This window comes from Pezoporus flaviventris, unplaced genomic scaffold (assembly GCF_033815535.1).
Source record: "Pezoporus flaviventris isolate CSIRO_AGI_PZ_B2104156 unplaced genomic scaffold, CSIRO_AGI_Pfla_v1 ptg000001l, whole genome shotgun sequence".
In the NCBI taxonomy this organism is placed as follows: Eukaryota; Metazoa; Chordata; class Aves; order Psittaciformes; family Psittacidae; genus Pezoporus; species Pezoporus flaviventris.
The window spans coordinates 20119319-20142490 of NW_026892549.1; the positions used below are offsets into that span (position 1 = coordinate 20119319).

At 37.2% G+C, this 23172-nt stretch overlaps 1 long non-coding RNA gene across 1 annotated transcript; it reads right to left on the reverse strand.

The window, feature by feature from the left end:
- Positions 1–2680: 2680 nt before the first annotated feature.
- On the reverse strand, positions 2681–16760 carry LOC133264812 (uncharacterized). Its single transcript, XR_009741780.1, has 3 exons — positions 16595–16760; positions 6363–6465; positions 2681–5334 (listed from the first exon to the last, which is right to left on the reverse strand). It is a non-coding gene; the product is annotated as an uncharacterized LOC133264812 (long non-coding RNA).
- Between the last annotated feature and the right edge of the window lie 6412 nt (positions 16761–23172).

Below are 23172 nucleotides of genomic sequence, written 5' to 3' on the forward strand. Positions count from 1 at the left end.
GTTAACCAAAGCATAGAAAATGTGACAGACAAAAAAAAAAAAGGTGGAAAGGAACAGGTCTGCCTAAGCCTACAGACTAGGAAAGGGAGCACTATTTCCAAATACGTGAAAGGCCACTACAAAGACAACAGAAATAGTCTGATCTCCACTTGATACAACAAGAGACTGTGGATGGAAAGTACAGAAAAGAAGGTTCAACCTGGACCTTGGCATATGGCCCTTGAGAGGATCTTTAATGACAGGCTAGAGAAACAACTGTCAAGATTATTTTAAGAAGCTGTCCTTTCCCATCCTACAACTCTGAGCTAAGGAGCAACGTTAAGATATGATAAATAATATAACTAACTCAATGCTGTTATTGTGAACTTGATAGACACATAAGTGAAAAATAACATTAGCTGGTTGCAGTATAGCACTCTAACACATAATATGTTTTTTTTTTAAATGTATTTTGGAAATAATCATGAAAAATATCATGACAAGAAGTTAAAATGAAGGGTGAAAAACTGACAGGCTAGATAAAGATGTTTTCTGGAGACTGATAAGAATTTTCCCAATACAAAAAAACAATACATAACATCGAAGTATTCAGATCCAGATGCACTATGTCTTACATTTTCTATTTTGATTGATTGACATTTTGATTTTTAAAACATTTTCTAATGCTAGGTCATTTTTCTGTTTTTCTAAATCATAACAGTGACTTGACAGGAGCTTTTACCTCACTCCTAAAGATTACAGACTTCATGGAGATTTATTCTTAAGAACAATGCTTTATTTAGGGTGAAAATTCATCGTCCTCTTCTGTTGAACAGACTGCAATATTCTACACAGTATTCACCATCTATACAGCAATGGTAGGAGGATCCTTCCCACTTTCATAATTGAAGATGTTGCTAAAATGCAGAATTCCCCTGTCCAATTCATGTTGTTTGTTGTTGCTTTTTTTTTTGTAGGAATGGCCCTCTGGACACCTCTGACTTGCTATGAATACTAAGGATATCCACTGCTGCCACATCCCACCATTTTAAGGTAGTGCTGCTGAAACTGTTATTACACACACAGTGCGCTTAAATCTGTCCTCTAAAGGGTCAAGGTGAGAAAAACTGGCTGAAGAGAATTCCCTGAAAGTTTCAGAGGCAGAAAAGACTTCCTCGCACCTTTTTAACAACAGCAGGGATACTCCAAGAGATAATTATGGAATATATGTAATCCATTCTTTCCAGATGACAGTCTGAAGCTGGGTAACTGCAGAACCCCTTCACACCAGTACTCTGAGACAGAAAGTCTGTCCCTTTATGTCTTGTATGAGTATTTCAAGTGAGCCACATAGCAACTGTGAGCTGATTGGAGTGAGGAGGTGATAACATTCATCATTACAAAAGTGTTACAGTGTGGTAGTGGGAAAAGGGGAAATAACACATCCCTGAAAATCCAGCTGAGGCAGTATAACAAAATGACATTACTGTATTAGAAAAATGCCTAAAATGAGTTATGGAACTAATTAAGGAAATACAAAAACCATGGATAAAAAATTCCTTGTTGAGTATAATTGATAGTACAACTCTAATTTGAAAGGTTAACAAGCTCTTGAAAATTGTTGAATCAAGTACAGACTGATGTTTTTAATGTAATTATACACAGCTAGCTGATGGTATAGTCCTTTTTATTATATTACCAGCTACTAGAATTTCATTTTTAAAGCAAATACTGAATTATACTAAAGATATATATGGTTATTTTAAAAGATTTCTTGGTTTTCTAAGGGCTGTACATATTGATCAAATTCATAATATTTGCCATTTATAAAAATCTGACAGACAAGATTTAAATAAGAAATTCACAGTATTTCACTGTCTTCTAAAAACATTTATTTTAGATCTTCCTAACTAAAAGCTCAATTGTCTTAATGGATGACAGCATTTTAGATGTGTGAATATCTTTTCAGAGCAACTGAGGATTAGAAGTAGTTTAGGAAAACAAAGCCGCAGAAAAAATTACAATTAATGTAAGAATTCTAGATCCAAAAAGCCACTGAAAACATAAATAAGCCAGATGATACAGCAGATCAACCAATTCAGAAAGATAAGGAGGGGCAAACTAAAAAAAAACCAAAGGAACAAACCCCCATATATTCCTATCTATGCATACAGTTGAAGTTCTCATTATACCATGTCTTCAGGTTTGCAGCAGTCTTTCACCTTGGTAAAAGCAATCCTGATGTCTTGATATCTGTCTAGAACATCTTTATGAAGCCCCGCTCTCCACTTGCTACTGGGACCATGTTAAAACTCATCACAATCCTTTCCCTTCCCTGACTCCTTTCTGCACCACATCCAGCACAAGCCAGCTGTCTTCAGTGCCAAAACCTCTGCTGGCTGGTTCCCCACTGAGGAGCCTCCCCCTTCCAGCTTCCCATCTTTCACCTCTGATCCTGTATCAGAAGGTCAGCAGTTGCACTGGATGTTCCACACTGGATGGCCCACAATTCCTCCACTGCTCACTTGTGACTTCAAGCAAAGGCTTTGAGCTCCCCATGTGCATTTGTGATACAGAAGAGTTTCCAAAATAGCTCCTGCAAAGCCAAGTTCTCTTCCTCCTCCATGAATGTCTTTAAAATTGCTTTTTTATTCAGCACTCACCAAACAAAAACCTCAAAGGGCAATCATTAGGCAATTTGACTGTTGTCTGTTATGCTAAGTTATCTCATTCTCATGCTCTCCAGACTGCCAGTGTGTATCTGATTGTTACTTTATGCACGTTCTGAAACTCTGTAAGTAGTAACATTTAATTCAGTATTTTTATAACAGAATCTTCATCTAAGACTCAGACTTCTGGCTCCTATTGTGCTACCTTTACTACTAAACAACACAGTCTAACAGTCATCTTATATATCAAACTGAAATTCTGAGTAGTTCAGGATTCATAGATGGATTATTACAATAACAGGAAACTTTTATCATTATGGACAATGAGATTTTCTAAGAAAGGGAGTGCTCTAATTCATTCTTATAGGTATCAGGCAAAATTGATTTAGTCTAAACTGAATTTGGAATTTACAGCAAGCAATGTTAAATTGAAATCCTTATGAAGGTAAGAAGTTAGATATGAATTACAGCCTTTGTACTAGTACTCGTCTTACCTAAAAGTAGCCATCTAAAAGATAAGCATCTACTTCTTAAGATTCCTGTATAATCACAGGGGCTGACTGTCAGAAATATGTCACTTTAAAGGTGCCTGTTTGCATTCATCAGCCATAGAAGAAATCCAAACACCTACTGAAGAGAATAAGACAGTTAAGTTAGACAGAAAAAGGTGGATCCTATACAAACCTAAGAATAGCCTCACTAAGTTACAACAAACGTCCACCTAGTCTCCAAGTCTATTCCCCAAACTCAGTTACCTTGTGAAGGGAACCAGGGATAGCAGAAAGCAACGCTTCCCTATATACCTACCTGGCTGTGCTTTCGTTACAAATTTTGCAGTCTAACACTCATCCCTAACAATAACCTAAACCTCTGCTGGCATAGCATGTGAAGAATCCAGAGGCGGCTGTCAACGAGGCCATAAAAATAGATAGACTGAACTTGATGGCTCTTGAAATAATCACACTATATCACTCCTTCAGTTGGTATAGGAAATTAAGTATAGGAAATGCTTATTCTGTGAGCTATGAGTGAATAACTGACCTGGACAAGTTCGGACATTCTGCAGTTTCAGCTTAATAAATTCACTGGACTCTTGACTACAGTAAAACAAATAAAACATTACACTTTCTCACTTGCAACTTGCTGTAAAATAGTCACAAAAAATCTATAAGGTCACTTGAAGGAAACTAAAAGTCATCTAAAACTTCATGGGTGTTAACCAGCTGATTATAATCTAAAAGCTGTAACAACAACAGATTAAATTGTACTATTTCCCACGCTTATAGTTATTGTCAAAAATACTGAATTTATGCAGGACTTTCTGTCCTTGTTACAATCTTGGCCATTAGAATGAGACACTGCAATTTTATAGACTTACGTGTTCTCCGAAAAATAACAATAAACGATATTTTCTTGACCTTTTCAAGGTTCTGTAATTTTACTGAATGGTCCTTTTTATTCTTCCTTTTAAATTTTCAGCACTGATGAAAAAGTGATGAAATGACCAACAGAATAAAATGAAGAACTGTTAAAAGGTTAAAGTAGTGAGCCTGACTACTGTCTCTCATACAGCAGACAGGGCATAAAGATTTTTGTTTCATTTTCGGTCATTCTTGTCATAAATTTCTTGTGAAGTAACAACATAACAAGCTCCTGCAGAAACTACAGAACATATCAAACATCACCACTTTTCAACCTAAATAGTAGGCTCATTTGAGTTGATTCCATGTCCTTTAAAAATGCTTAGCAAGGTATACATGCTTCTTTCTCTTTCTGTGCAGATATATGTAGGAATGGATCAAGATAAATCCAAAATAAACTACTCCTTTGCAAACAGTCCTCCTCCTGAAGAGAAGACAAAAGAGCCAACATGCGACAGATGTTTGTCATGCTGCTTAATAGAATACTGGAAGGGACATGAGTCTGCAGTAAGGGGGATAATATAAGAAACTATACTGCAGAGCATTAATGGTGCTTTAATAAAAACTTAAATGGAATAAGCCAGTAAGTTCTCCATGGGGAAAACAAGATGCAGTGCAGTTATCCTTGCATGTAAGCATGAACAAGCTCTCCAACTGATCTACCATGTGATTCCTCTCATCTCAAACTGGAGGCAACATAATCACAGGGAAAGAATTAGTGTGAAATAGGTACAGTGCAGACAGAATAAAGAATAAGGAAGACCAGAGACTACTGCACCACTAATGTAGGATAATTTCCTGGGCCGTGAATGCTTCACCTGCAGTTTCTTTTCTGTCTTATGCAGTATACCTGCATACATAGTATTTTTCAATGAGAAATATACATTAGCTATTGTAAACAAAGGAAAGGAAATGACACAATTAACGCTTTTCTGGTATTCAAATTAGTTCTTCAAATTAATATTAATTTTAATGTTTTCCATAAATGCAAAAATTTCAGGTCAGTCTTTAAAGTGTTTTATGTCGGCAACAGCTCCAGAGACATACTTGAATGAAAGTCTAAACTTTCTACATCTGAAGATGTGAACCTGGGGAAGGACTGGAAAAGATGGGAACAAGAAGACTTGCAACATTGCAGAGTCCCATTCTGACTGGTTCCTCATTTCTTTGGAAACTGTCCTGATCACTGATCACTCTATCTTCCTCCTCACACCCTTCTGGATGCAGTGCATTCACGCTGGAACCTGTCTCCTCTCCTTATTCACCTTACAGGAACAAACACATACATAGAGTGACAAAGAGACATTACCGTTCTGTTTCATGTTCTTATCTTGAAAATTCATGATGTGCAAAGATTTAAGGTTTCTGACATTTGATACAGAGCCTGTATCAAATGGGAACCCAACAAGGGATTTTGCTAGTGGCTTGCATCTTCCAGTCTCATTTCTGTTGCTAGTTGGGAATCCACTATGTACTCAACAGTGATAATCTCCTCCATGGTAGTAAGTTTTTGAGCCTTGGCTAAGTAAAAGGTAGAACATTCTCCCTCAAGGACAAAATCCAACAAAGTATTTAAGCACATTCATGACATTCAAGGGAAGAATATTAACTACTCTGCTGAATTGTCATCTAAAATGCTAATTAATATTATCTATTTATCTAAAATGTCATAATCTAATAACAAGCAAACTAAGAGGGTACAGAAACATTTCTCCTATAAACCCCTACTTTAGTACTTTGTTGAAATGTGATCTTCCCACCTACAAAACCCCAACACTTACAAATAGCTGAAAAATAGCTAAAAATTGCTAACAAGTGAGTTTTCTTCTTTTTTAATTGAGTGTTATCCACCTTGTTGTTCCTTTGAAGCTCTCACAAACACTGAATTTTATATAGCAATACAAGTAAATGTAAAAGGTTCAAATAAATATATTGAAATAAATACACAGGCTAATACTAAGTAGCTTTTTAGATACTGCCCAATCACATTTTCCTTTTATAAAAGTTCAAGATAGGTTGATATATATTATTGTGTGAAATGTGGCCTGACTATGCTCACAGAAGAATCAGAGGAGTTTGGATGCAGCTGGTGGCCAAATACTCCAAACATAAAAGAACATGAAAGACAGCAGGTAATTCAAGGAATGGTAAACACCTTTTGACCATGAAAAATTGGAGGGGAAGTATGATCTCACAGACAAAAATGAATCAGATTATTTTCAATTAAACTGTTCTCGTGCCTAGAGAGTGACAAACTTGGCTTCAAGCTATCACAGATCAACAGATAGCTCACACTTGTTTCTGCAAGGATCCTTCCAAGATGTCCAGGCAAGAAAGAGGACTCCAGCTGGCAGACTTCCCACAACTACCAGTGTCTTACCCCTCTGAAATCAAAGCTGGCAGAGTGGAAAACAAGAACATTAATCTATAAATTATGTGAGTGATTTTTTAAATTCCTTTTAAATGGAAGAAGATACTCAGATAATGCAAGAATATACAGGATATTAACATCAAAGGACAAGGGGAAAGAGAGAGAGAAAGCATTAATAGAAATCAAAGTAAAAAGAAGGTGACAATGAGATTACGTCAGGGTTTAGGCTCAATTTAGCTAATACATTGGGCAAGGCTTAAAAAGACCATAATTTTTGTAATACAGCACAGTGCACTTCAGGCATAGAAAAGAGGAACTAGAAGTAAAACATAGGATGGAAAAACAGATAACTGAAAGATAGCAGCTATCATGATGGGATCTGAAAATAGAAAGGAGAAAACAGATGGTGGTGGTGTGTAGCATTTTACATATATTACTGGGTAGGCTATGAAGAAATATATACGAAAACAGACAGAACACTGGCTGGGAAGGACACTCTCCTACAAGACCACTATAAATCTTATGGGATACAGGCTGAGGTCACTAATGTTACTCAGGAGACACATTCCAATCCAGACAATCTAAAGCAACAAGAGACCAGTGGCCTGCTGCTGTGTTGCTCCTGTTGCTTTTATCAAGTGGATTATACAGCATATTGCAGACATACTGCTCAGGGGAAGAAGCAGTTATTGCTCTTGTAAGGTCCTGCTGCACACCAGCAATGGGCTCCTGCATTGCTATAGAAGGCAGTAGCTTCCCTGGCTTACACTGGAGAAATAGGTCCATAATAACAGTAGGGTTTGGTTATTTCCTGGATTACTGGTAGGGCCTCATTATTTCCTTAGATAATTCAAGGGCTTTGACACAACAAAACATATATTACACAATATATAGACCATCAAAATACTAAACACAATATATACACAGATTGAAATATATATTAAGACAATAATAATAATACTATTTTGGTTAAACTATCAGTTATTAATGTTATTCCCATGGAAAATATCTGATGATCAGTTGGTTCCCCTTAGGGATAGTTGAAATACAAACAAAAACAGACTGTAAAGAAAGGTTTTAAATTAAAAAAAAATAAAATCAATTGAACAAAAAACCCATCACACAACAAAAACCCCTGAAAAATTAAGAGCACTAGTACCTGAAATGAACTGAAGAGCCTAAGGACTTAAACTAACTCAAAAACTCAAAATAATCTAAAATCTTTTTTTAAAGAAAAGGAAACAACTTCTTCAGAAGGTATCCAGCCCTAAGAGGTTGATAATCATCCCTAAAGAGATATTAGATACACACTAGAAGATATATAGGCAGCATGAGAAAGCTACATCTTAGAGATAAAAGTGTGAGAATAATTTGACAACCACCCTAAATCAAAAGTTTTCTACATAGTAAAAACTTCTTCAGTCTTGTAACAGAGAACATAAAAAGAAGAAAATACATTAAGATGCTGTAAGAATGGAATTAAGATTATTGTTTAGTTTTTTTTTAATTAATAACTTTGGTTTTCAATAAGAAAAAAAATGAAGAGTCTAAGGCAAAACCCACGCTGTCTAATGGGAATAAAGTACTGAAACGGAGGTTGTCAGTGTCAAAAAAGAAACAGATCAAAGGATTTAAATGTGCTTACACTGTGAGGACCAGATAGTCTCCATTCCAGAATATATGAAAGCATACAGAGATGAAGTGTAAGTGAAATCAGACAGGCCTCTATCAAATGGAGGTGAGGCACTGCCTGACCAAAAAGGAGCTGAAATCTTACTTACACTTCAGAGAGAGAGCAAAAGTTGAGCCAAGCAGCAGCAGATCCATTAGTTTTATCTCAATGATACTCAAGGCTCTTGAACACATTCTGTAGAAAAGCGTAACTGAAAATATGGTGGTGAACAGTGAGATTCAGTGTGAGAGGTTGTGCCAAGCTCCATAGGCAACTTGCTGTGCTGTGCCAACTGTATTGTTTTGGCTTGCAATTCAGGCAAAGGAAATGTGATAGACCTAACTAATTTGCACCTGTATGAAGCATTCAAAATAATACCACTGAAAAGATACCTAAACCAAATAATATGGAAATCAGGTAAATTGGCAAAACACATAAGGAACTGGCTAAGAGGAGAGAGGGAGAAGGATAGAGAATAATATAAAATGAAAAGTCAGACATTCATTGACTAATCAGAGGAACCCTTGTGAAATGCTGGGGTCTTGGAACCTGGAAATTAAAACAGAGCACACTGCCAAGGCCTCTTCTAGAACACAGCTGCAAAGCTACTTCTCACATCTCAGTTAGGAGCAGATCCAGAGCAGGCAAGAAGGTGATTAGAGATTGTCCTCCAAGAAGAGATGGAAAAAGATTAATAGAATTTCTTGTTTAGCCCAACAAATTGCCAGCTACAAAGAAATACATCTGTGTTCAATATACACAGTGAGAGGGTGAAAGAAGTTCAATTACAGTGCTAGCAGAGGACAGAGGGGTTTGCACTAGCAGGAGACAAGGCTTGTCATGATAGTTGAAGCCCTCCACCCCTGCGCTTTTTGTTCATAAGCACTTCACAATAGTTATTTCATCATAAATGCCTCTCTTGATATTGAGTATACTGAATTTGTCTTGCACTGAAGACACTGTGTGTGAATTTGGTAACTGAAGCATACATTACAGTGTTTTTACATACTGGGAGGGGGATGTCTTTTCTCTCTCTATCATTGGAGGGAGGAAATGTCCCCTTTCAGCTGATAAGCTCTGTAGAAGTCATAGGAGCAGAGGATAATTCAGCTGAGAAAGGACTTCAGAAGGCTTCCAGTCCAGCCTCCTGCTAATGGCATTGTCAGCTGCATCAGTTTAAATACTGGTACTCACAGCTTTATTCACTCTCGTCTTGAAAAGCTCCAATGGAGGCCGTACCACCCCCCTTAGCAACCTGTTCCATTGCTTGAAATATTTGACTGGGATAAAGCTTTTTCCTTGTATCTGGCTGGAAGAAAAAAATGCAACCAACCCACCTCCCTCCAAAACACAAGCAAACTATGAAAGTGAATTTAGCAGAAAATAATTATAAGTCTTAAAAACAATTGGCTTAGCTTAGACATCTCTGTTTTAGAAAACATCGATTCAAATATGGAACGGTTTTAAACCCACTGAGCAGAAGAGTTTAGGTAAAATATAATGCTTAATTCTAGTCACCACTTTCAACTCTAAATGAAGACTAGAAACTAGATAGTCTGCATTACCAGCCTGTTCTACATATATGCCTGAGATACACAAGCCAGCAGCCAAAGCTAAGTGTATGCTGCCTTCAAAGAAAGCAAGAAGGCCTGCAATACCAGCCTGCATATACCCTACAACACAGAACAGAGGAAAGTGAGTTAGTAGAAATTGCAGGGCAGTACTCCTGTCTTTCTGGAATGCAGACTTTGATTATAATGGGATCACAATTTCCTGCTCTATTCCTATGAACAGGGCAGAAGAAACAGTTGTAAACTGCTTGGATTTAAGTTAATTATTAGGACATCTTTCTGGTGATCAAATATTCTGCTGAACATCCATTGGATGGATAGACAGATGGACAGACAGATATATTGGTTAAATAACTATCTGCCAGAAAGAGCAGTGATCTAAATTGTCTCTTCAAATCCACTCTAGCCCTGTGATCCAACCACTGAGCACACAAAGCACAAAACAGGAAGCTGTGGAGTGCTTGCCCCACTTTTCTTTCATGTTTATGATAATCCATGGTATGGCAGAACAGAAGGAACAGGCACCATGTGACTCAAGAGACAGCAATAAAACGATTTGTTACACTGAGTAAAGCTCCCCACTTTATTAAATCCTTGGCACCTGTTGGAGTTGGTTAAACACAAACAATTTCATTTAATTCCTGTGCACACACGCTGTCCCACATGCCTTCCAAAAACCTCAAAGACAGTCCCCGTTTCAAGGCACTCAAACATCTGAAGCAGTAGGGAATGAGATATTGGTTAAGGGTAGGAGAAAAGAAGCAGGATGTAAGTTAATTCAATTCACTGTAGGCAGCATGACAGAAATGGGTCTTTAAGATGGACATCAATGTGCACAGTCCTCAAAGAAAAGTTCAAGGAGGTTATACCATGCTTGAGAGCCAGCAGAGATATTCTGCAAATGAACTGACATTACCTTTCCCTTGTGAGTTTTCTGAAGAGCAAATTTCATGTGACCCAGTACAAGAATAATTTAAAAAATTGCAGATTTAAGCAAACACAGGACAGCAGAAATTTTTTTTTGGCCTAGAATCGTATACTATAAAATTATTTTATCATACCTACTCTATATAGACTTTGAAGCTGAACATAGCAGGCAACTTGTGGGTGTGCATGTGAGTGTTTACAGACTCATTTAAATGTTCATAAGCAGTTTAACAGGACTATACCTCCAAGAAGAAATACAACATATCAGTATCAACTAAGCACCACACAGCAGCTTGCCCACTTCCCCTGAGTGGGATGGAGGAGAGAATCACAAGAGTACAAGCGGCAAAACTCGTGGGTTGAGATTAACAGGTAAAGCAGAAGCCATACACATAACAAAAGCAAAACAAGAAATTCATTCACTACTTCCCATCAGCAGGCAGGTGTGCAGCCATCTCCAGGGCAGCAGGATTCCATCATGTGTAATGGTTACTTGGGAAGACAAACACCATCACTCTGAACATCCTCCCCTCTTCCTTCTTATTCCCCCAGTTTTATGTGCTTGCAGGACACCATAGGGCATGGAATATCCCTTTGGTCAATTGGGGTCACCTATCCCAGCTGTGTCCCCTTCTTGTTCACTCCCAGCCTACTCACTGATGGGGTGAGGAGGAGAAAAGGCCTTGACTCTTTGGAAACACTGCTCAGCAATATCTAAAACATCCTTGAATTATCAGCACTGTTTTCAGCACAAATCCAAAGCAGAACCTAATTAGCTAATATGAAGAAAATCCCAACAAAAACAAGTACAATAGTTCAAGTAACTTTTTTTGTTTTCATGAACTAATTCTGATCACTGTTAAGTTATAAAACATCCTTGTAATTTTCACAAATACTAATCTTTTAAAAAACACTGAAGACTTGTTGGATTTTGCAGCTAACAGTAATTTTGGTAGATTGCTGTCATGAAAAAAAATTATTTTCACAAAAGATTCTTTTTTCCTTTAAAGGAACAAAACCCCTAAACTACTTCATAGCATTTCAGGTGCCTCCTGAAGAACTACAGAATCACTTCATTTCCATTAAAACACTGGATGTAGACCTGACCCCATTTGAGGGTAACAGTTTCTGTCTGTGACATGTACCTTAAGCCAACATACCCTGACAGCAAGGTATACTTCAAGACGATGAAATTAAGTTCAACTCATGAGCATTACTGTTCATTCTTTTTGCACTGGTATAGTAGTCCCACAGAAACAGTCAATATATTTTAGTTTTAATGGGGCCTTGTCAAATATTCTTTCATCCTAAAATGAATTAAACATTTCTCTGATGAGTACTTTAGTTAATTGTATTCTTGTATTTTCCTGTTCATCTTACAGGTACTTTAAAGAAACCACTGCTTTTCTTTATTCTTATTTTAGCTTTTTGTTTAATTACTTCATCTGAAATTGTTTTGCAAATCAATTTCTTCTTTCAAGTGTTGATTAAGAGCAAACACTCAGACAAGTATAAACACAAACAAGAGAAGTTTCCCATCCTGATGCCCAGAACCTTGATTTCCTTTTACTATGAGCAATTTTGTATATTTTCAGGTACTGAACACACGACTTGTTTTAATAGATGTAGAATTTGCCTCGGATTAGGATGTTTTATCAGGCTCTGCATTACAATATAGAGCATGTGGAGATATGGTAATCCTTTGGAGGAACGTTATCTCCAAAGTCTAGATTATACTTTCCAGGAATGGTGACTAACTACTAAGGCACAACCAGCCTTTAGGCCATGCAATGCTAGAACAACTCTGGAAATCATACTTTTTCTTCCCTAAAATAATTATGAAAACTGTAATTGCTGGTGAGACCAGCAAGGCTGACCAAAAGTGTTCACCATAATCCCAAAAACACTAGCAATTTCTTCCCTTTTATTATGCAGCAACAGTTTCTTCCACTGCTTTTGACATATTATTTTATGAATTACTAATTATAGTAAGTGTAGCTAAAAGAATTGCACATGTTGAACAGTATTTGTTTCAGGCCAAGAAGACTTGAAGCTCCATTAAAATTCCCCAACTCTCTAGCCCTTAAGAATCTATAACTATTTCCTCTTTACATCCCATCCCTCAAGAGGGGTTACATTTTTTGAAACAAATGAAGGTACACAAAATTCAAAGAATCGTCTCTCTGTGATCAGAATCATATTCAGGGAGTGTATAATCAACCATTTCCAAACACTAAGAAGAGAGGCTTTTAGCAATGAAAGGCAAAAAGCCAGGAGAATTAGCCTGTCCTATTTATTTGTCTTATATCTTGTTTTGAGTAGATGATAGCATGTAATAGCAAACATACTTCGGAGTATATCTATCTGAGACACTTTAAAAAGTAGCTCAAATGTCTATCTTCGCCAATGACCTTGATCATCAAATAGTGAAATTATGTAGCTGCCAGACAGCTCTTCTGCAGCTAACAGCTCACACCTTTCATTATTTTTTGTGCAACATTAGGCTCTCCATGGTGTCTGCTGGGGTGTGTGTAGAAGAAATGGGGTTGTCTGTGTGGTTTATCACTGTGGATATTTCTAGGTAAAGATGCCCTTTAGGGGTACAGAAACAAAGGCCAGTAAAAGAAGTTGGTTCTGTTTTGAAGTAAATTCTGGCTTGGAGCAAGATCAGTGGTTCTTTACAGCTGTCGTATGCTGTTGTGGCACAGGATGATCCACTTTAAATTAATGTAAAGGAGACTGAGAAATACAAACCTTAATTCTCTTTCCAGTGTAATGAATCCATCTTAGTAAATTCCAGTCATTAAATTAGAATAAAATTAAAAAGGTTAGCATATTTGATATGCCCTTAATATAGTGGACAATATTGCATGCAATAACATATTAAAAAAAGTAATGAGAGCTTAATTCAAAAAGAAACAATGAACAGGACATGCAGAAGTCCCATCTGGATTTTCTCAAAAGCTACACAGAAATCCTGCACAAGTGGGCAGTGACAGAGTGACTGAGTATGAACTAAAACTGTTTCAATACCTGGAGACTGAAAATGTGATCAAGTTTTGCAGTTTTCTGTGCAAGCAGTGATTAATAAATTAGGATTCTTCACCCTGGTACAGACAACTGAGGAAGAGACAACAAATTCCTATACAGTCATGAATAGCGTGGGAAGGGGTAATAAGGTATTGGTTTTGTTTGCTTTGTTGTTTGGGTTTGGGTATTTTTGTTTGGTTGTTTTTTTTTTTACTTTACTTTCCAGTACTAGAGGCAGGTGGCATCCAGCAAAGCTGCAAGTAACAGATTCAAAAGAACCAAAAATGGTCAGTTCTTCACGTAATGTATGCGTGAGCCACAGGACTTTCATTCTCCATTATTATTGTTTAAAGATGTATTTTGACCTGTTTTATAATGACTCAAGTCAGAACTTCAGCTAACAAGAATAAGTAAGAAAACGACCTCACTTCTCAGGTAAATAAAGCACACAGCCTATCTAGCATTGTAGTACACCTTTCTGCATTTCCTATATACTTACCAGTTTCTAAGGGGCTTAATTATAAAATGATCTGTAACAGACCTTACGTTAACTTATGTAACAATTGCTCCTTAGACATCAGTCTATATCCCAAGCTGTGAATCACAACAGCAAAATCTTTGTATGGTCAGGATACACAAACCAGAGACTATCTCCCTTGTGAGTAGTTCATAGGTGAGAGAGGCCAATGGATCCCTCAATGACCTGACAAGGGTGTATGAGGCTGGCTATCTTGCAGTATTTTCCAGAGATCTACTAATGGCAGCCCCAGTTCCAGACTCTGAACTGCTAAATACCTCTCTGTTGGAGAGGTATTTAGCAGTTTAACAGCATGTATTTGAAGTGCTTCTTGCTCAGCAGACCTTTCACGTGTTGCTGCTGGAATGGATGTATTTAAATCATTTTGGTTTCCAGTTGTGTGTGTTATGTCTACTTATAAAAGATAATGATTTATTTGCATACAAACAAAAGTACACAGGGTGTGAAACAAAAGACTTCCTCATAGTAAAGAAATGAAATGCTTTCTGAATAGTTCACTTGGGTTCTGATGGTGGTGTTGCTGATGAGGTGCTGAGGCAGAAGGCAGTAGTCATCCCGTGTAGGAGCTCAGTTTTGAAGTTGCTGGCAGTAGTGATAACTTGAAAAAAAATCTTGAATATTGAGCTTTTCATTTTTTTTGTTTATGATTTCATAAAATGAAAGCTAAGAAAATTTAAAATGAAAAACTAGCTTGCAAGGTATTGCAATTCACAATACTAAAATGTAGCATCAGTTTCCAGGTTTCTTATTCCTCTGGTATGAACAATTCAGCAAATACAAGAAAATAACAAATATCATTAAATGCTGACAAACCATAAATCTGCATATTTTTCTTCTCAAAAGCAATTTTTCACTGAAAAATGCTACCTGTGTGTATTTTCCAAAGACAAAACATATTGGTGATCAGCTGAGTATATGTAATCTTCACGTCTCTGGGCCTCCAGCTCCCCATGTCCTGAGCTGAATGCTGTATTTTCTTATACATGCATAGTGCCTAGCACAATTTGATTATAATGAAATCTTTTTCCATTATGTCTCGCAGCAGTGTTGCTGCCACTGATCTTGCTTTTTTCCTCCCCACTTCAGTGTATTTTGAACACAATCATGTGACCATTGAACAAGGGGCTGTCTGTGACTGAATGTCTGGTTAGGTACATTACAACCTTGGCTCAATTCTGCTAAGAAAATTGTTGCTAAGGCATGAGAAAGTATATGAGCTAAAGTAATGTAAGATAGGACAGGTAATCATGCTGATAGCAGAACAATTGCAACAGAAATAGCTGGCAGATCAAGAATTCCAGGAGAAAGCACAGCAACATCAAGTTGTATACAAAGCAAAGAAAAGGAATGGTAGTCAGCATTCTCAGCAACATCAAGGATCAGCCAACTACAAGACTTGAAGGACACCAACACTTCTCCAGCTGTTTGACAGCTGCCTGGTCAGTGGAAACTCCTTAAGTGGTGTGAGCATGTTAACGCTCAGCACATTAGTGCCAGCCATCTGTTGCAGCTGGTACCCACCGAAGGAAGTGTTTCTATTCTTGTGTGTACTCAGTGAGTCTCTTACTGAACCATATGATGCCAGAAAAAACAACCCACTGTGCAATGGTCACATTCAGAATGCCCTCAGAGATAATGGAATCTGGCTTCCTTGCTGGCCAATAAGCAGCAAAGAAATCCAAGGACTGATAGATTTTTTAAATGTACCTACTGCTGACAAGTTTCCTTTGCTGTGCTTGGTTTTTCTTTGCTATGGAGAAACTCAGATTCTGCCCCATTAAAAACATAAGTGAGAAAATAAAAAAAAAGGGTATTTGGAGATTTCAAGGACCTCCAGAAATTGAGGTCCACATGGCAAAATATTTTCTATTTTTCTCTTTGAAATAAACAAGAACTAGTGATACTACTTTAAATAGAAACTTTTCTTCTCCTATTTGTTTTCCTGCTTGTTGAGTAAAACCACAAGCAAGTGAAAACTGAATGTGAGAATAAAAAATAGGACAGTGAGAAACATGAGTGGAGAAAATTCCCAAGACAGAACTGTCTATAAAGTACTTTCACAGAGCATTATTTTCATTCCTCAGTTCTGAGGAATTTGATTTCACCTCATCACAGGCCATCCATTCAATGAAGTCATTCTAATCTGTCTTTATTTTTCCTGACTGTATTTCTTATTTCACTGTTACCTTTTTTCTCTACCAACCAGTTCAGAACAAAGCAGTTGCATTAAATGAGAAAATTAATGGCAAGTCTTATTTCTCCCACCGGATGTAAGATCACTAAAATACTTTGAAAGCACACAAGAAGAAATTATGTATTTCTAATGTCTTTATTTGATAACAAAAAATGCCCAACCTTACAGGGTCTACAGAGAACCCCTCACTTCGTTGCTAGCCAGGGAAGGAACAAAGATTACCTGAGATCACAAGGCAGGGCAAAGAAGTCCAGCAGAAGATACTGTCTTGATTTGGATTAATTGATGGGATGAGTCACCCCACAGAGCTGGCTCCCTCACTCCATTAAGAGTCCAGCCAGAGCTGATGACTAGCTAAGCCCAACTGGCTAAGCCCAAAGGCAGAATGTGTTGGATTTTGCTAATCTTCTTGAAAGAAGAAATTATTTATATTAATAAATTTTGAGCCATTTCAAGATAATGGTATAGCCTTTTAGTACATTATTCAGGAAAACAGTGAATCTCACATAAAAATAAGCCACAACATGTTGAGAAGCTGCAAGAAAGAAAGAATTGCAGTCAGGGGATGTATTTTCACATTAAACAATTTGTTTCTTTAATAATTTTATTCAGCTGGCAATATCAAGATGAATACCTGTTTTCCCTTAATGCTCTCCTCCTGAGAATACTGGCACTCTGTAGACTGACAGCCAAAATAATACATTTCTAAGTTGAGAAGGCTTAAAGAATCTCAGAAGACAACAAGTTCCAAGAAACACCACCACTGGCTGAAAAAAAAAAAAAAAGAAAAGCAAACAGCCTCAATGGCAGCCATAAAAAAACCTTGACTTACCCAGATATAAATGTCTGAAAAAAGGCATATACCAGGACTGCCATTTAGATTTTTGTTCCTTTTGTTATACTTCCCAGAAAAATGTTATTTACCCACACTTCTGAAGTGCAGTGGGTTTATTCAAAACTAGTGTATGGCTTAGGAGTAGTCTTTATACACTGCATGTACACACAGATCAGTACTATGTTAATCAGTTGGTAGACCGCTGTAAATGCTAACATTTTAAATATGGCTATGGTCCAGCACACTATTTCACAGAAAGGCTTCACTATTCTTTCATTGAAGATTTTAGTATTGAACTTTTTCAATAAGCAAATCAAAACAAGATTCTTCAACTAAGAAAATTTCAAACTAAATAAGAATACCATTCACCACATCATTATCTTACTAAAAATACTGGATTCAAAACTTATCTGTCAATAATTATAACAATGTGTGAAGGGGAATAAAGAGCTTTGTTCTTCATAGTTCTTCATGCCCAAACCACAGTCCAAACTTTGGCAAACTCAAACTAGTAAGTTACAGAAGTGTACATAAACAGGTGAAGCTACAAAATTATACTTTCCTGACTCACTCTGTGTTCTTAAACTGATTGTCATTACTGGCATACAAGAGAAATAATTTAATTCTTGAACTAACCGTCAAACACCTCTGTGCTTTCCACCAGTTTCAAGGGAAAACTTGGGAGCTGCACACACTCCAATTCTTCTTCACCCCATAAAAGGATATGAGAAAGTGCTATACAGTCATTTTAGGGAGGAGGGTGCAACTCAGCGATGGAAGATGTTTATGTTAGTGCTCTGGAGCAGAGCAGGTTGAGTTCATCTTGTTTGAGATGAACTGTGAGTTCGTCTTTTTTGAGAAGACCTTTCTGTACTTCTGTACTACCTATAACACTATGAACACAGAAGTCTGCACCCAAATGCAATAACCGTTAGCTATACAAAAGCTTGCTTTGCATGCACAAGTGCAACTTCTTGTGCTGCTTTGTATTTCATGTAAAAACACAGGTCAATAATCAGACTGTTTCTTCAGTTCCTTTATGACATGCTTAAAACTTAATATAATAGTAACTTAATAGCAGAGCTAGAACCAAATATTCCAAATGTTTGCTTTTACCACTTCATCATTAGCAAAATGCTTCTACTCATAATTATTAGCTGAGGAAAAAAGCAAGAATATAAACAATACTGAGCTTGGTATGCAGGAGAACATATTCCTGGCTGAGAGGAGTATGCATCTGTACACTTCTTAAAACTGGAATCAACAATTACTTCACACACGGGAAGGAATGAAGTTGAAAATCAAAGGAGGTCACAATCTGCCATGTAGCGTGTAATTGTGGTGGCAGCCTTAATAATAAGGATAGCCTTAATACAATTAAAGGATTTTCAAAATATATTATTTTACAAACATTATGGGTTGTAAGCACTTTTTTTTCTTTAAAAGATGCAGTATTTCACTTCCTTGATCAAAGTAACTCATTAGGAAGAATTTATATTACGTATATTTTCCCCTTCAAATTGTGAAAATATGCCTTTAATTATTAATTCTTCTTGCTAAGAAGTATCTTTCATGACTACATTTGATGTTAGGATTTGTCTTTCTCTGGTTTATTTAAATGACTTTAAAGGCTCTGATATCTGAAGAGCACTCTTTTCACAAATTGCAATATGTCAGCTTAGAAAATCAACTCCTGTTCCACACTGAATGGCCAACAGTTCTGAACAAGGGGAGTTCCTGGAAAAAAGACCTGCTGCACACTGATAGCATGAGTTGAAAAAGAATATTTTAGGTCTTTTTAGTCATCATTTGAATTTTAAAATTGTATTTTAGAAATTGTTTTCCACCTTGTACTTCGTTCCCTCCCTTTGTCCTGAGTAAGTGAGAAAGATCAAAGTCAGATTTGCTGGCTCACTAGCACATGTTATGTTCAATTTTCCTCTGTCACATTCACATAAGTAACAGCAGATGTTGCTAGAACATTCATGAGTTTAGTTCTGAAGTGTGCAGCCAGACATTTGTCAGGCTAATTTGATTTCCTGAGGACTGCACGGAGAGCTCTGGTGGATAGTTCTCCATCTGCAACACTGAGCCACTCTTGCCAAATTCACTTGAAGCCTCCAGTGAAGATGTTCTCCTTTGGATTTTTGCTTAAGGCTGCTTTTTATTAGTTGTCTTCAAGAAGGTTTTCTTTTTTTTCTCTCTTTCCCGTGTTAACACTGCTATTGAGATGGGGAGAAACAGGCTTTAGCATTTACCAAATGCCTACGAAACCCGGCAGGGAAGAAGCGTATAGATTGCAGTGAAAGAATTTTGTATTCTTGCCCAGCTGTAGAAACATTAGAATTTAAACACATACATGTCAGATGCAAACTTTCTTTTAGGATTAACTGCCTGCAAACTATTTTGCAAGAGACTTCTGAAAATGGCAAGTCACTATCTGTGCATTTGTATATAAAAGAACAAAACGCATTTTGCAAAATACCTTAGAAAACCTTCATTCTTCAAATGGACATTATTATGTTTTACTCCTTCTATATTTGAAGTTCTAAATAAAATGAAATTCAAATATGGTCTTGTTGCTGAATATTGCCTTTGAATAGAATATCAAAAGTGAAGAAAGGTTTCCTAATGCTTTCTACATGACTGAAATTAAATTTGTGCACACAGGAGGAATTAGGAAGTGATTTTCTGCAGCCATAGGGAGAATTAAAAAAATAAAATAAAAAAAAAAAGAGAGAAACATTATAGTAATGCGTTAAAGCCGTTTTTCAAACTTACTTTCTAAAGGGATTGTACCTAAATGTTAAACTTTATCTGCGTGACGCGTTAGTTGTATCTGTGAATCAGACAAGCTGTGGTTTTATATGAGCGACATGGAGATCAGAACACTGTGGAACAAAGCCCGAATTTTGCAGGGCTTTAAGCGTTTCCTCTCCTAACCTTTTTTCCTCTCTTAAACTTTGTTGACGTGCACAAACGAGGAATCCCCTGCTCAGAGTGGGTGTCAGCGCGCCATCGGCTCGGGTTTGCCCAGCCCCTGCTCTACTCCCAACCCGGCAGCTCACGGCGCGGCCCCGCCGCCACAGTGGCGGGTGGGAGGGGACAGGCGGGGTGGGAGCTCCCCCTGCTGCTCCCAGGCTGCAGGCGAGGCCCTGCGCGCCCGCCCGCCGGCAGGGTGCTGGTTTGCACGGGGAGAAGCGAACTGGAGGTTGCTTTGGTTTCGTGTGCCTTATAGAATTTCCATCTGCAATACCGAAAAGTGAAAAGAAACTATTTCCATTCAGTTCCAGCTTCTCTATTCTGATAGAGCCTGGGGGGACTGGAGAGGGGAAGAGAGTGGAAAGTATGTGCGTGAACTTAATACATAAATTGATGAGTTATGCCCCATTTAGAAGAAAACCACTGCCTCTCTATATAGGGAAGTTTCTTTTAACATTACTTTTAGAAGTGTAGGGACTTTGACCATACCACCATCATCAGTGTGGCTCAACTATTAGCACCTAAGTAACTTCATTGTCCTCCAACAGGCACAGGAAACTTCAAAGAGCCTCTCTTCCCTTTCTTCATGTACAGAGCTACAGAGGTCACATAAATGTAATGCAGCTGAAATGTTCATAGGAATCCAGCTTTCTCTGAGTATGTGTCTTGTTTTTACAGGTCAAATTCTTAGGAAATTATTGTATCTTAATATTCATTCTAAAATGTAAAACTCAGGTCTGAAGCTAAAACTAAATTTATTTCAAAATAAATAACTAAACCATTTCATAAGGTGAAAATCTTAGGCCTGATTTTCTCTTGTTTCTATTAAATGGATGAGGAAGCATGGCTGTTGTATATAACAAAAAGGTAAGTAATCTTCACAAATATCTCAAAGGGTCATTTATCTCAACCAGCAAACTCGGGAAATGAGCTATTTAGCATAGTTTAGTGACTCAGTTTTCATTTCAAGGTTGAATAATGGCTTAAAAAAGAAAAACAAAAGAAGCTTTGAAATTTTCCCTAACCTTCAGCTCACTAAACATGAAAACTAACTGCTGAATTCTGGGGAAGTGACCTATTTCTCAACACTTTAGAAAGCTTAAAATTGTGTGCAAATGACATTGACAGAAAACACGAGCCATGTTTTCTAAGCTTTCTTTACACAATATGATGAAAACCAAGCAGAATGTAAGCTCTATCACAGGGAAAACACTTAAAGAATAAATTCCCGAGGTGAAAAGCACTTTTTCTAAACTTTTTATTTATTTCCTCTTTTATAACATCTTCACAAACTGGATAATGAAGAACTGGATTATGAAGAACACAGTCTAAATATGCCCATTTGATGGAGGGTTCAGTTACAACTACAAAATAAATTGGGAAGTTTTTCTGATCTTCTACAAATGTAGCCTGTTACTAGCAGAGACAGGCTGACAGCCTTGTACAATTCCTTGTGTTTGGAACAGGAAAGATCTCAAAACAGAAAGGTCTCTTTGCAGAGGCTAGGGGAGTTCAAGTTTTATTAATACCAAGCAAGTAAACCTAGCAGTAGACATACAGAAAAAAAAAACAAACAAGAAACAAAAAAACCCTGAACTCCTTTCCAAAGGAGCTTTCTTCCTTTTCCTCCTTTCCAAAACACCCACTGGTGTTTTGCTCAAGTGTAATTTCTCTGGTATGCATAAAGGTTAGTGCAAAAATTGTCAAACTGATCTTCCAAGAGCCATAACTACAGTTCTTCACAGGAATGAGAGAAAGAATCAGCAGTGAATAGCCAAAAGAACAATCAATATTAAAACCTGAGAACTATAAATTCTCTCCAAGAAGGTTAAATGGGGGAGGGTGATGGGAAGAATCTTCTTTCCTGTTAGAAAAACAGCTATAGATGTCCAAGACAGGTGATGATCAACATTCTTTATATGAAGACAAGACTTGCTATCAGGCACTTACATGTAAAAGAGTGATTGAATTTCACTGAAAACTTTATATTCTACCACAGAAAGCCAACTTACAATAGAAAACCAAATATATATTTTATAGTTTTTATTTTATGACAATTTTATAGCTTATAAAGATTTCCTCATTTTACTGACAAAGATTTTGTTAAGGTTTCTGTAAATTGCAAAATGATACTGTGAAGTCAACAGTAGGTGGAAATCGAAACCTTATGACTCAAAGCCATCTCATAGGACATACCTCCCTGACAGCCCTAAAAGATAACCCACTTCATCTGGGACTGCACTTACAGGGGATCCTCAATACTTCAGGAATGGTACTACTCAGAAGTTTACCTTTCCCTCACTGTTTAAAGCACAGTCCTGACACAACACTGTGAGTTATATTTTGTTTACCTCTTTATAAGCCTTTAATTAGAGCCCAGACTTTTATGGAAATTAATGATATCGGGCTTTATTTAACTACAGGTTATTCAACAGTTCCTATGTTCTGCTCAAATCGCAGAAGGGGTTACAATCTATCCATTGAAACTTCCCAGCAAATATAGAGGTATTTCTTTTGTATGTCCATGCAAAGCCAGCGTCAACAGGACATCCCCACTGTGTCTGGAGCTATCAGAAGATAAGTTTGCTAAGAAATGAGAACCTGACTGGAAATAGTGCTCAAGGCTATTCCTGGCCTTCCACTGGAAAGATGTCTGATAACAGAAACCCTTTAGCTCTTCCAAATTTGTTTTGATTTTATCTAACTCCTCATTGCTAATGCAACTTCTCCTAGAAGTGCAGTCAGACTGCTGTCCATAGCCTCAGGCAGTGTAAATTTACTATAATGACCCTGTTAAAAAGATGCACCGAGAGTGTAAAAAGCCACAAGCTCTTTGTTATCTGCAACTAGAAGAGCGATGCACATTTGTAAAAGGCAGAGGTTTCCACTTGCAATGGAACATCACTCAACAGGAATTGATTAAATAATGTTGCCATTAAAGTACACATTCACCTCAGTGGAAAAGCATATTCTTCTGTCAAAT